Source organism: Hibiscus syriacus, unplaced genomic scaffold (genome assembly GCF_006381635.1).
Source record: "Hibiscus syriacus cultivar Baekdansim isolate YM2019G1 unplaced genomic scaffold, ASM638163v2 tig00111201_pilon, whole genome shotgun sequence".
Classification (NCBI taxonomy): domain Eukaryota; kingdom Viridiplantae; phylum Streptophyta; class Magnoliopsida; order Malvales; family Malvaceae; genus Hibiscus; species Hibiscus syriacus.
The window spans coordinates 517,506-530,781 of NW_024063017.1; the positions used below are offsets into that span (position 1 = coordinate 517,506).

General features: G+C 33.0%; 1 pseudogene; it reads right to left on the minus strand.

Annotated features, from left to right (window-relative positions):
- Nucleotides 1-6,778: 6,778 nt before the first annotated feature.
- Nucleotides 6,779-9,451, minus strand: LOC120155696 (annotated as a pseudogene).
- Between the last annotated feature and the right edge of the window lie 3,825 nt (nt 9,452-13,276).

A 13,276-nucleotide genomic window follows, 5' to 3' on the forward strand; every position in this document is an offset into this window, starting at 1 on the left:
AATTCTGGTGAATTTTCAGTTTGGGTGCAATTCAGAGGAAAAAATGAAGCTACCCTGGCGATTAAAGAGTACTGCATAAAATGCCATGTTGATATCCATGTTGCAGAGTCCAACCAGAAAACCCTATACGCGAAGTGTGTAAAATATGGCCTAGAGTGCAAGTGGAAGATCAGAGTGTCGAAAAATCAAAGGCACGATGTTTGGGTCATCACGAGGTACAATGGTCCGCACACATGTTTGCGAAACTTCATCGAACAAGACCACCGACTATTGGACTCCGATGTAATATGTGAATACGTGAAGGCGATGGTTGAAAAGGATCCAAGGATATATTGTTCAGTGTTAGCTGCATCTATTCGAAGCCAATTTGGATATCAAGTAAAATATGGCAAGGTGTGGAATGCGAAGATGAAGGCAATGAAGCTGACGTATGGAGATTGGGATACATCGTACAATGAGCTACCACATTTGCTACAAGCAATGAAGCGATTTATCCCAAGAACCATAGTGAAGTCTCAAACCATGCCCGCATATGACAAAGAAGGTCAACTTCTGCCAGGGAAGAAAATATTTCATAGACTATTTTGGGCATTAAAGGCATGTATTGAAAGATTTCCATTTTGCAAACGTATGATCCAAGTAGATGGTACGTGGCTGTATGGTCAATATAGGCATGTACTTTTGATGGCAGTTGCTCAAGATGGTGAGCGAAATATCTTCCCAATTGCATTCGCCATTGTTGAGGGAGAGACAACAGAGGCTTTGGATTTCTTTCTGACCAATCTACGTCAATATGTCGTTCGTGAAGATGGAGTTTGCTTGATATCCGATAGAGGAACGGGCATTTTGGCGGCAATTGAACGACCAGGAAGTCGTTGGATACCTCCGTATGCATATCCGACATTTTGTATCCGTCATATTGGCAAGAATAGTATCGACCAATTTCATAACGCACACATTCGTAGCGAGATAGTCAGCATGGGTAAGTTTTATTTTCAATATTTGTGCATTTTTTACATGGTTTTTTTAATTGCGGTTTAACACAGTATATTATGAAACAGGATATGAACTACGTCGACCAAATTTTGACAAGAGATTGGAGAATTTGAAGGTATTTTACGATGATCAGCGTGTTTGGAAATGGACTTCAAAAATACCGCGGGAAAAATGGTCACAAGCATACGATGAAGGTCGGAGATACGGACATATGACCATAAACCTTGCTGAGGCCATTAATTCGGTACTAAAAGGTACACTCCATCTCCCAATTGCGAGTGTGATGAAAGAGACGTACTTTAGATTGGCTAAAGTTTGGTCGGACAAAGGCAAAGAAATAGAGAGTCTTATAAATAGAGGTAAAACTTGGGCTCCTACAGTGGTGGAATCAATAGAAGCAAATGAGCGATTGGCAACATCAATGGTTGTTCATAATTTTGACCGAGTTGGTCATACTTTTGTCGTGTCGTGCATATGTCGTAACATCGGAGGAGAAGATCAAACATTTAGAGTTGATTTATGACATAAATGGTGTGATTGTGGTCGTTTTCAGGCATGGAAATATCCATGTGCTCATGCAGTCGCTGCATATATGTATGCTGGTGTAAGCGCATACACTTATGTTGATGAGTGCTTTCACTTACGTAGGATATTAAATGTCTACAGCTATGCGTTCAGACAGATACTGAATGAATCATATTGGCCCAGAAAAGATCATGACGAATGGCTGCCAAATCCAATGCTTCGCAGAAGTCCAAAGGGTCGACCTGAGTCCACTCGTATTCATACCAGTATGGATTTCTATGCTAGAGAGAGAGAGGTCAAGCAAAGAGATGCGGATTATGTAGGGGTGAAGGCCATTCAAAAAACAATTGTCCTAATTTACCAAGATATATGCCTCATCATTAGTAATGATATATGTATTTCTATGAATTTCTATGTATTTATAAGATTTAGTAATGATTAGTAATGATGAAATTATTATTAATATTTAATGATTTGATAGTAATTTGATAGTAATGATTAGTAATAATGAAATTATTATTAATATTTAATGATTTGATATTAATGATTTAGTAATGATTAGTAATAATGAAATTATTATTAATTTTTAATGATTTGATAGTAATGATTTAGTAATGATTAGTAATAATGAAATCATTATTAATTTTTAATGATTTGATAATAATGATTTAGTAATGATTAGTAAAAATGAAATTATTATTATTTTTTAATGATTTGATAGTAATGATTTAGTCATGATTAGTAATAATGAAATCATTATTAATTTTTAATGATTTGATAATAATGATTTAGTAATGATTAGTAATAATGAAATTATTATTAATTTTTAATGATTTGATAGTAATGATTTAGTAATGATTAGTAATAATGAAATTATTATTAAATTTAATGATTTGATAGTAATGATTAGTAATAATGAAATTATTATTAATTTTTAATGATTTGATAGTAATGATTAATAATGATTAGTAATGATTAGTAATAATGAAATTATTATTAATTTTTAATAATTTGATAGTAATGATTAGTAATAATGAAATTATTATTAATTTTTAATGATTTGATAGTAATGATTAGTAATAATAAAATTATTATTAATTTTTAATGATTTGATAGTAATGATTAGTAATAATAATTTATTATTAATATTTAATGATTTGATATTAATGATTTAGTAATGATTTGATAGTAATGATTTACGACTTGAACAATGAACAATGTTTGGTTCAATTAACCTTATTTTCGTTAATAACTAGTAATGAAATTATAATAATGATTTGATACTAAAAATCATTATAAATATGTCGAATTTGTTAAGGTTTGAAAAAACTAGTCTAATGTCAATATTAAATTTGTAACAAATAACAAACTAGTTTACAATTGTTGTCGATGTCGGGGTTGTTGAATAATAATGTTGGGGCGGACGTCTGATGCGTTGTGGCCGTTGCGGTTGCTCAGGAGTATGTACCCATCCTCCTCATTCGTTGGGGGCATTTGAACTGACATGTGTTCAAAGTCATACGTCGACGAAAACATGGGAGAGTAGATGGATGCATCAGGCTGCACAAACTTTGGTATGTATGCATCGTCGAACGATTGTGGTGCGCTATTATCCACATCGGTCATTTCCGCTTCAAGTTGTTGAGATGAACTCTCACTCCCACTTGGTAGAGAGTATTCAGCTTTACCAAATTTTTTCTTAAACCTCAAAAATTGTCGCCTCTCTACAATTGTTGTCAAGAATGGCTTTCCATTATCCAAAAAATAAGCAAGGTAAGCCGAAGTCTCAAAATTAAAGTCGTCGTCTTGAATGTCGTCAAGAGTTGGCATGAATAAAGCCCTATTGTTCCAAGCATTAATGTAGGTTGCATGCTTCTCAACCCAATTAACATTTTCTTTACGACGACCAGCAAATCTGTGCAGCTGGTCATGCGTCTCAACCTAATTCACCTGACGACGACCATCTAAGATTTGGAGGAGGTCATGATCCCATGGACTCCGCGGAATAGGTTGGTGGAAGTGGAATTGCCTCAACACTCTATCCCCAAATTGGATCTCAACAAACGCAAAATTGATCAATGGTGTAACAGCACACCAATATTGAAATCCATCTAAAATATCGTGCTGTATCAACGCAAGTATTTCTCCATTCATGTATGGTCTCCAATTAAACTGTAAAATTACAAAAACAATAAATTTTATTTAAATCAAATAATATAGTTAATTTAAATAATAATTAAAAATAACAGATTATACATACCTCCTTTTTTGCCTTAATGTCGATCTTCAGCCTGAACTCTTTAATGTTGTTGTGCACCAACCCCGTGCCTTCAATTTTATGCCTCCATCTGTATATCAATCAAAACAAAAATATGGTCATTTTTATTTTATAATTAATATTTTATATTAAAATAGAGAATTCATATTACCTTCCGGCAAGCGGAAAGTCAACCGCAGTCCGACTAATAGGTGTCAGAAACGGAAGTCTATGCCAAGCCCATGACTGTAGCAGCAACAAACATCCACTGATTTCTGCTGTATTATTATCATTCACGACTAATGACGCCTTGCACATCTCACGATACAAGAACGCCAATATCGCCGATCTCAAGCTATATTGCCTACTATTCTCAAAATTTCTTAAAAAAAGAAGATATTGAGTGTGAACATAACTACCGGATTTATCCGGAATTAAAATACCCCCAATCAACTGTAATATATATGCTCGTGTTGCATATAATTTCGTGCTCCGTACTATTTGGTTGAAGCTGAAATTCATTCTTCAACCATGACAACCTCACACGCCACCCTTTACACTCTGGTGGTACGGGCGTTTCCCAATAAACAAGCTACAAAGTTGTGCACATTATTAAACTCATGTGACATTACCACTGGCATCCCATTTGTTTGGACCCCGAGTTCCAATGCCACATCCTCCAGAGTTATCGTACATTCGCCACACAGCAAATGAAACGTGTGCATTTCTGGTCTCCAACGCTCAATCAAGGCACTGATCAAACCTGGGACCAACTTGTAATCTCGCACAAATGTTACATACCAAAATCCAGCCTCCTGCAAGTTTTCTTCTATCAATCTGTGTGGCTTGGGCACTTTATGTAGCCGATGACAAAGGACTCGTTGCTCGTCCTCCTGCAATTAAATATTTCAAAAAATTTATCACAATCATAAAATAATATTCAAATATTTATTAATTATAATTCTTTAAACAAATATTTTATTCACCATTATTCCCAAATGACTTGAAATATGTTCATTGTCAAGTCTCAGCAATGGAATTGGTCAGCCATTGGAATGAATCTGTAAAAAAGTAAACAACAGTATTTAAAAATTCATTTAATATAACTAATATAATATAATCTAACTAACTAACTAACTATTTTACAACACAACAAAAAATTTAATATAATAACTTATAATATATTAAACTAATAAACTAATAAACTAAACTTTTTAAAATATAAATTAAACGTAAATTTCCCCTTAAACAACTAATAAACTATTCTTAATATAACGTTAACTAATAAACTATTCTTTAATATAAATTAAACTAATAAATGATTTTTAATTATTTTACTACTAAAAAACTAATTAACTAATTTTTTATATAATATAATTCAACAAACAAATATAACTTAACTATTTAACTAACACAAACTAATTACATGTTTTTTATATATAACTAACGACTAACAAACTAACTAAATATTTTTATTAATATGTAACTATCAAACATGCTAATTAAATAATTTTTTATTTCTATATGATATAACTTAAACTAACAATAATATAACTTAAACTAACAAAATAATTAACTAATTTTTTGTTTTACCCTAATTTATAATAATAAACTAATTAACTAATAATTTATAACAATAAACTAATTTAAATAATTATTCTTTTATATAACTTAAACTAATAAACTATTTTTTTATATAAAAACTTAAACTACTAATAAACTAATTTTTTATATAATATAAATTCAACAACCAAAATATAACTTAACTATTTAACTAACTACAAACTAATTAAATATTAGACTAACTAACACACTAATTAATTATTTTTTTAATATATAACCATCAAACAAACAAATTAAATAATTAACTAAAATTTTGTGTTAACTTAAACCATAAACTAACAAACTAATAATTTAAAATAATAAACTAATTAAAATAATTAAAAAAAACTTACCTCGATGTTGTGCTCTCCCTTTCTTCTTCCTCCTCTTTTCTCTGCTATCTTCTCCTTTGCTATTTTCTCCCTTTCTTTCTCTCTTAATTGTTTCACTCATTAACCCCATCCATCCAATATATAATACAACAACCGGGCATTGCTTCAATTATAGGTGGTCGATTCACGTTCACGGGCTGCAATAATGCAACAATAAGTGCTGCAATAATGCAGCTGATTTCACGCTGCATGGGAGCAGAGGCGCAGAGGCAGCAGAGTGGGGAAAAGGCATAGGTCGTTGGGATCCCTTGGCGACCTACAATGTCGTTGGGATGCTCTGGCGACCTACAATGTCGCTGGTATTCCCTGGCGACCTACCCACGTTGCATGCTGCCATGCACAACCATGCAGAGACTCCAACCTCGCCCAGACCCATGCCACGTTGCCATGCAGAGACTCCAACCTCGCCCAGACACATGCCACGTTGCCATGCCGCCATGCACAGCCATGCAGAGACTCCATGCAATCCATGCTTGGCAAATGCTTTAATTTCGAGGACGAATTTGTAATGAGATATGGGATCATTTGCACACTCAGGGTAGAAGGAAAGGGCCATGTCTAAACCACCAACATTGTTCAGGCCAAGCATGGACTGCATGGTGACCTTTGGCGACCTACCTAGGTCGTTGGGCGTGCATGGCGACCTACCCCCAGGACTGTAGGGGGCACCATCTGAGCAATTAATCTGGCGAGGGCACTATCTCGTGAAAAAAAAAATTCAACGCATTATCTCGTTGATTTTGCCCTCTTAGGTGACTAATCTTACTTATATACTGATTATCAATGATACATGATTTTAGTTAATGTAAATTCAATGTATATACTTTAATAATTCTTTGTAGTGAAGAATCTACGTTCAAGTGTTTATTCTAAAATTCAAATTTTCTTCAAATAATTATTTATTTTATTGATTTTGTTTATCTTAAATTTTATTTTTGTACATCTCATTCAAAATTATATATATATACACCCACCCACGCCACTGATTCTTTGAATATAAAAGATACAAGAAGCATTCTAAGTTTGTTTTCTTAATCATGAAACATTGTAACAAAGAAATATTACAGGAGATATCCGATTTTTTGTTGCAAGAAATGATTCATTCTTCTGCGGATCTATGGCTTCCATCTCGAAGCAGTATCCGGACAACTTCACCCATTGTGGGTCTTTGATCTCTATCTTCGTGAACGCAACGAAGAGCTACATTGACCATAGTTACCATCTCAGCCTCATCATATATGCCTTCCAGCTTGGGATCTACTATTACATGCTTCCATGTTCCACTCTCTAGGGTTCTTGCCACTTCTCCTCTCACCCACTCAACTAACGTTCTATGCACTTTTGAACTTCCATCATCACTCACTTCGATTCCCATTGCAGGGCTTTTCGCTGTCACTAACTCCAATAACAAGATCCCATAACTATACACATCAACCTTGGAGGTGATGGGAAGATTAAACACCCACTCAGGTGCCATGTAGCCTCTGGTTCCTCGGATCCTCGAAACTTTTGAATACTTTACGTCGCCTCTATTTAGCAGCCAAGAGAGGCCGAAATCCGACACTTTGGGTCGGTAATTGGAGTCTATGAGAATGTTTTGAGGCTTTATATCACAATGGAGAACCCATTCCAAGCATTCTTCATGTAAATACGCGAGGCCTCTTGCTGTTCCCAGAGCAATATCAAATCTTTTATCCCAATCAAGATACTTTGAAGAGATGTTTTCAGCCAAGGATCCATGTTCCATGTACTCATACACCAAGAGCCTGTGCTTTCCCTCCGCACAATAACCCCACATCTCTATCAAGTTCATGTGGTTAAGCTTCCCAATTGTGTTTACTTCTGCTAGGAATTCAGCTTCCCCTTTATTAGCGTCGAGGAGTCGTTTGATTGCCGCAACTCGACCGTCGGATAGTGTTGCTTTGTAAACGATTCCTCCTGCACCTCTTCCGATCTCTTCCGAGAATGTATTTGTGGCTTTTTTCAGCTCTCCGTAGGTGTATTTTCTGAAGCCAGTTGTAGCTAGAAGGTAGCCTGCAGTTGGACTTGATTTATCATTGGTTCTAATGAAGAAATTCCATACCAAAAAATGGTAATCAACTCCATTCCCCGATTGAACAAGCTGTCCAAAGGACAAATCTAGATGACTTGTTTTGCTGCCTTTTGGTATATTTTCGTTCAAGCTGCTCCACATGGTTGGAGCATTGTAACTCGGGATATTCAACAGTGTCAATGTAAGAAGAGACAATAGCCTTGGGCAATTTCACGTAGAAATCGGCATTAAAATTAGGTGGGCGATGTCCATTCAACAGTTGCGTCTTGGGGTAACAATATGTACCATCTGATTCGTGAGCTTTGATAAACCTGAACTGAAAACCTCTGCAATCGCACAGCTGCAAGCAAATCTGCTTGCAATCCTCCAAGGTGACATTAGGATACATGTTGAAATCATAACCATAGAATTCAACATGGCGGAGCTTGAGGAAGTCAAGCTGATCAGTTTGGTTACACGAAAGCGGAAACTCCGGTTCGCAACCGAGGGACCAGTCATTAGGCTTCTTCAGCTTATAACCTGGACTGCAACGACATTTCCTCCCAAAACTAGGACTATAAATGCATATGCTGTTCGGTCCACAGCATCCATGAACCATGCATGGTTGAGGGAAGGCTAGCCATGAAACAACCCAAGCTTCACCATCCTCTTTTAGACTATACGACCGAAGATTCCCATCAGAATCCAGTTTCAGCATCCTCGAGATATTCGAACCATAATCAGCTGACAAGAAAGTAAAATTATCTGTTGAGGTAAAATTACCCAACGAGTCGAGAACAGCTATTTTGGAGTTGTTGAAGGTGGATCTCCCAGCTTCCCATCTCAAAAGCCATGGACTCGGCCAGAAAACGCTTGAGAACTCAGGACCTTTGTACACAAGGCAAAGGACATTATCACTGTCGAAGTAAAGCTTATAATAGCCCGAAGAGTAGTTCCCTTGGCTTCTCGATGAGACGAGATTCGAATTCTCATTGAATGGTTGAAGAGGAAGCAGAGTATCGGTCGGTGAATCGTAGCTTTGCCACAATATAAGGCCTTCAAAGTCACGCAAGACAAGGTTGCCACCATTTTCGAGCTTCAATCCAACAGCTGTGGCCGACACAGTTTTCGTTTCCCAAACTATGATGTGACCAGCATCTTTTAAAACAAGGTTACCCGATCTCAGTAGACTTAGCTTAGAGGATTTGCCATTGACTGGTTGGTCCCGATTCGCCATCCAAACAATGGTGCAACTCTTAGCACTGCAGGTTGGTTTATTGAACCATATCGCAAAGGCGTAAGCGTTCTTCCCAACAGGGTGGAAACCGGCACTGAAACTTCCATCAGGTGAAGTCAAAACGTCAGCCGGAGCCTCCACTGAGAGTGATGAGCCAGCCTGTAGACCATCAGAGAGTGAAAATGAAGGATTCCATAACAAAACCGATAAGAAAAAAAGTAGAATCAATGGCGTAGCCATGGATTTTGCCAAGATTTGAAGATTTGGTTTTTGTTATCTTCAGAGGAAAACTGGTTTCTGCTTTCTGGTTCATCAACAGAGTTTCTTGGGAAGAAATCTAGATGGCATGGTTGCCTTCGTCATTAAATTCCATTGAAAACAACATTTGCACGGAGGCTTCTACCAGTGAATTTTCCATCCTCTAGATTATTAAACTGGTTCAATCGAATTTCAATTTGTACAAGCCGACGCTCCCAGACAAATTTGGTAATTGACTCTGGTGAATATGATGTAATTAATAAAGAAAGAAAAGGGAAAAAAAGTAAAGATACAGTTAATAGGGGAATTTTCCCAAAAAAACACATTTTCGTTATATATTTACCTATTAGACACCCTTTCAGATATATTTCCTAATCTAACACTCTTTGTATAAAGACACCATGTAGTTACTTAACGTGTTGAAAGGCAGTGTAAAAATCAGGTACTTATTTTGTAAATATATTTTAAGTTGGTGTCTAATATGTAATTAATTTCTGTTATGGTGATTTTTGTATAACGTCAACTTTATTTATTTATTTTTTTGTGTGTGCTTAAAAGACTTTTTACATTACAATCTTTAATTATTGTTTTGTAAATTATTTTATAACTCGATAAATTTTAATTTTTACATTAAATTACACAATACGTATAATATAGTATATAAAAACTTTGAGGGTAAATAATTTAAAATATGAATAATTTTATAAAAGTTTTATAACTAGTATTTATTTTACAAAATGATGATGATAATAAATATTTTATAATTAAAAATTTATAAATTTCATATATTTTTGAAAAAATTATTGACTTTTAAAATTAATTGTTTAAAAAAATAAAAATATTAAAATAAACTTTTAATTACAATTGAGGGATCAAATGAATTATTATTCATTAATTATTATTTTTTTAACAATAGTTAATAATGTTTATTTATTTATAATAAAATTAAAATTTAATATTTATTTTATAATTGAGGACCATCTATTTTACTAAAAAACTACCCTTTAGATAGGCCTCCTAAAAAGAATAATTTTCAAGACATCCCAGTTCTAGGTATATTATATAATATAAATAGACTTCTTAACCCAAAAAATTCAATACATCCGAAATATAGATATATAATAAAATAATATATTAAATCATTTCAATTCTTTGATGTTGTTTTTATATAAATATGGGATTAATATAAAATATTTTTCTTATTGTTTTTATACAAATATAAGATTAATATAAGATAATATAAGTTTAAATAGTTTTAATCATTAGACAATGAATGTTTATATTTATGATATATGACATGATTGAATTTTAGATTACTAAATAATTCTTTTGTATCGTTTTCTTCAAATTTTGAATAATTAATTTCTTTTATATCTGTTTCATATATAGTTTTAGACCGATTGCACAATGAAATATATTTTATTATCATTTACTCTATAATCTTAATAACTATTGTAATATTTAGTTTTAATCCGAATCATTTTACAAGCTCAAATAAGATATCTAAAACAAAACAAATAACAAAATAAAATAATTTTTAGAATTTATCGAGTGATTTTAATGATTAAATGGAGTGTTAGTTTTTCTTAAGATCTAACTTCGAACAATTGTATCCCAATGATTAAACGGAGTGCTAGTTTTTCTTAAGGTCTAACTTTAACAATTGTGTCTACAACTGTATATGTATCGTCAATGTTTAATAAAGATTTTATAGATATTACCTTTATAGGTACCTTAAATTATATACAAAAAAATAAAATATGTTTAAACAGCAGCCCATTATATTGCAAACCAAGTCCAATTACAGGTTTATTCAATATGCTATCCCAATTACACGAATACTGCTTGGCTAAATATATTAAATTCAAATTAGTCCATAGCCCCTTCAACCCAGATTCGGATTAAATTGAACCCAATTGTAGAGGTCCGAACTCGACTAAATTAACCCCAAACTTAATAAGCTTTTATAAAAAGTTCCATAATCAATTTAATTAAATTTATTAAATTCAAGGGTTAATTTAATCAGATTTATTAAGTTCGGTGCTATTTTATATTTTAAGTTTACTTGATAATTTAATAATACAACTGTTCTAATGTTGACAAATGTTCGGACAATTTATGGAATGCTAATCTCTGTAGCGCTGAACTATCAACAATTTGATAGAGATGGGTGTTGCAACGATATAACTTTTCCTTCGGAAAAACGTTAGGGTAAAGTACACAAATGGATTCTTAACTAAAGGATGTTATTTTGTTAAGTCATTCACTGTTAAAAGTTACAAAATGGTCACTTTACTTTAAGACATTGCTTTGTTGAGTCCTGACAATTAAAAGTTATAAAATATTCACTCGACTATTCATTTATTTTAAACTCGTCCTTTGTTAAAATATTGATGGTAGTTTGAGTTGTACGTTAAATTGTTGATTGGATATAATAAAATATGATCTAAGAATCTCAATCGACTATACAATTCAAATGGTTATGAGATCAAATTTTATCATATCCTAGACAATATGTTAACGTCCAACTTAGTTAACTGTTATTTTTATGACAAAAATGATGAGTTTGGAATATATGAATAGTTGAATGACCATTTTATAACTTTTAATAGTTAAGTGACTCAACAAAGTGTCATCTTATAATTGATAGACCATTTTGTAACCTTTAATAATTGAAGAACTCAACAAAGTATCAATCTATAGTCGAGGGACCATTTACATACTTTACCCTAAAAACTATTGACTGTGTATAGTTTAGATAAGCAGCCTCAGTGTCAGTATTGTCTTCCACATTAATAGCACTCATATCAGTTTCGGACAAATTAATTAACTAATACTTTGACATTTTCTTTTAAACATGTAGACTTGTGCCTTAATATTGACTCGATTTACTATTAAAAGTGATCAAATGTTAAATTTATTTTTAAATTTAACATGTTTAAGGATTAGTCTAGCTACTTAATTTTTTTTGATATTATGGAAGATTTAAATACGTATATTAGGTATAATAAATATATATTTGAATAAATTAGAATCGTTTATAATATAAATCAAGTTCTAGTTTCATCACTAGGCTGATTAATGAGTTGAATAGCTCGTGAGCTGCTCGAACTCGACTCGGTCAAAAATTGATCAATACTTGACTCGAATTGAACTCGAATTTGACTCGATACCTTAACAATTTGAGTTGAGCAAAGTCTAACTTGACTTGATAAGTTCGTGAGCAAATCATTAATTTTTTAAATTATTTTTTAATAGTTGCCTTAAAATTATTTCATTCAAAAAATCTAAATATTAATTACTAATTTTGTAATTAAACAATAAAAAAGAGGATAAATGACTAATCTATTAATTTCTAATAAAAAATAAAAATATTATTAATTAATAAATATTATTTTACTGCACTAACAAAACAAACCCTAATATCAAACTTTACTCTTCAACCCCGCCTCCTAACAACGCAGACACTAAACCCTTTCTTATCTCTCAAATCTCAAAACCACTAATTACCTTATTGAATCATTATTTCATATCTTATTCGACAACCATGACATGTTTGTTTACCTATCTCGTCATTCTTCTCATTTTATTTAAATAGTTTAGTTTTAAAATTCTTTGTTTTCATTCTCATTTTATTGTATTATTTTTGGTTTGGTCTATTGGAATTAACTTGGTTTGGGTTATTGTTGGGATTTAAGGCTTTATGAACAACAACAAAAATATAGCCAATAGGGGTGAATTGGCTTTGTAATGCCCTGGATCCCGGGTTAACCCGAGTGAGACTCAAAATAAATCCATTAGCTTGTAGGGAGCCTTGAACCAAGTTGGGTGGAGTTGAGCTTGATTTAAGCCCAATATTTGATTAAAAACGGGGTGTTTAGTTGGTAATCAAAACTAGGAGGACTAAAACAATAATTATACTTTTTTGAAATAAAGTTTGAAAACTCATTATTTTGGTGATCTCACATCTGACACCT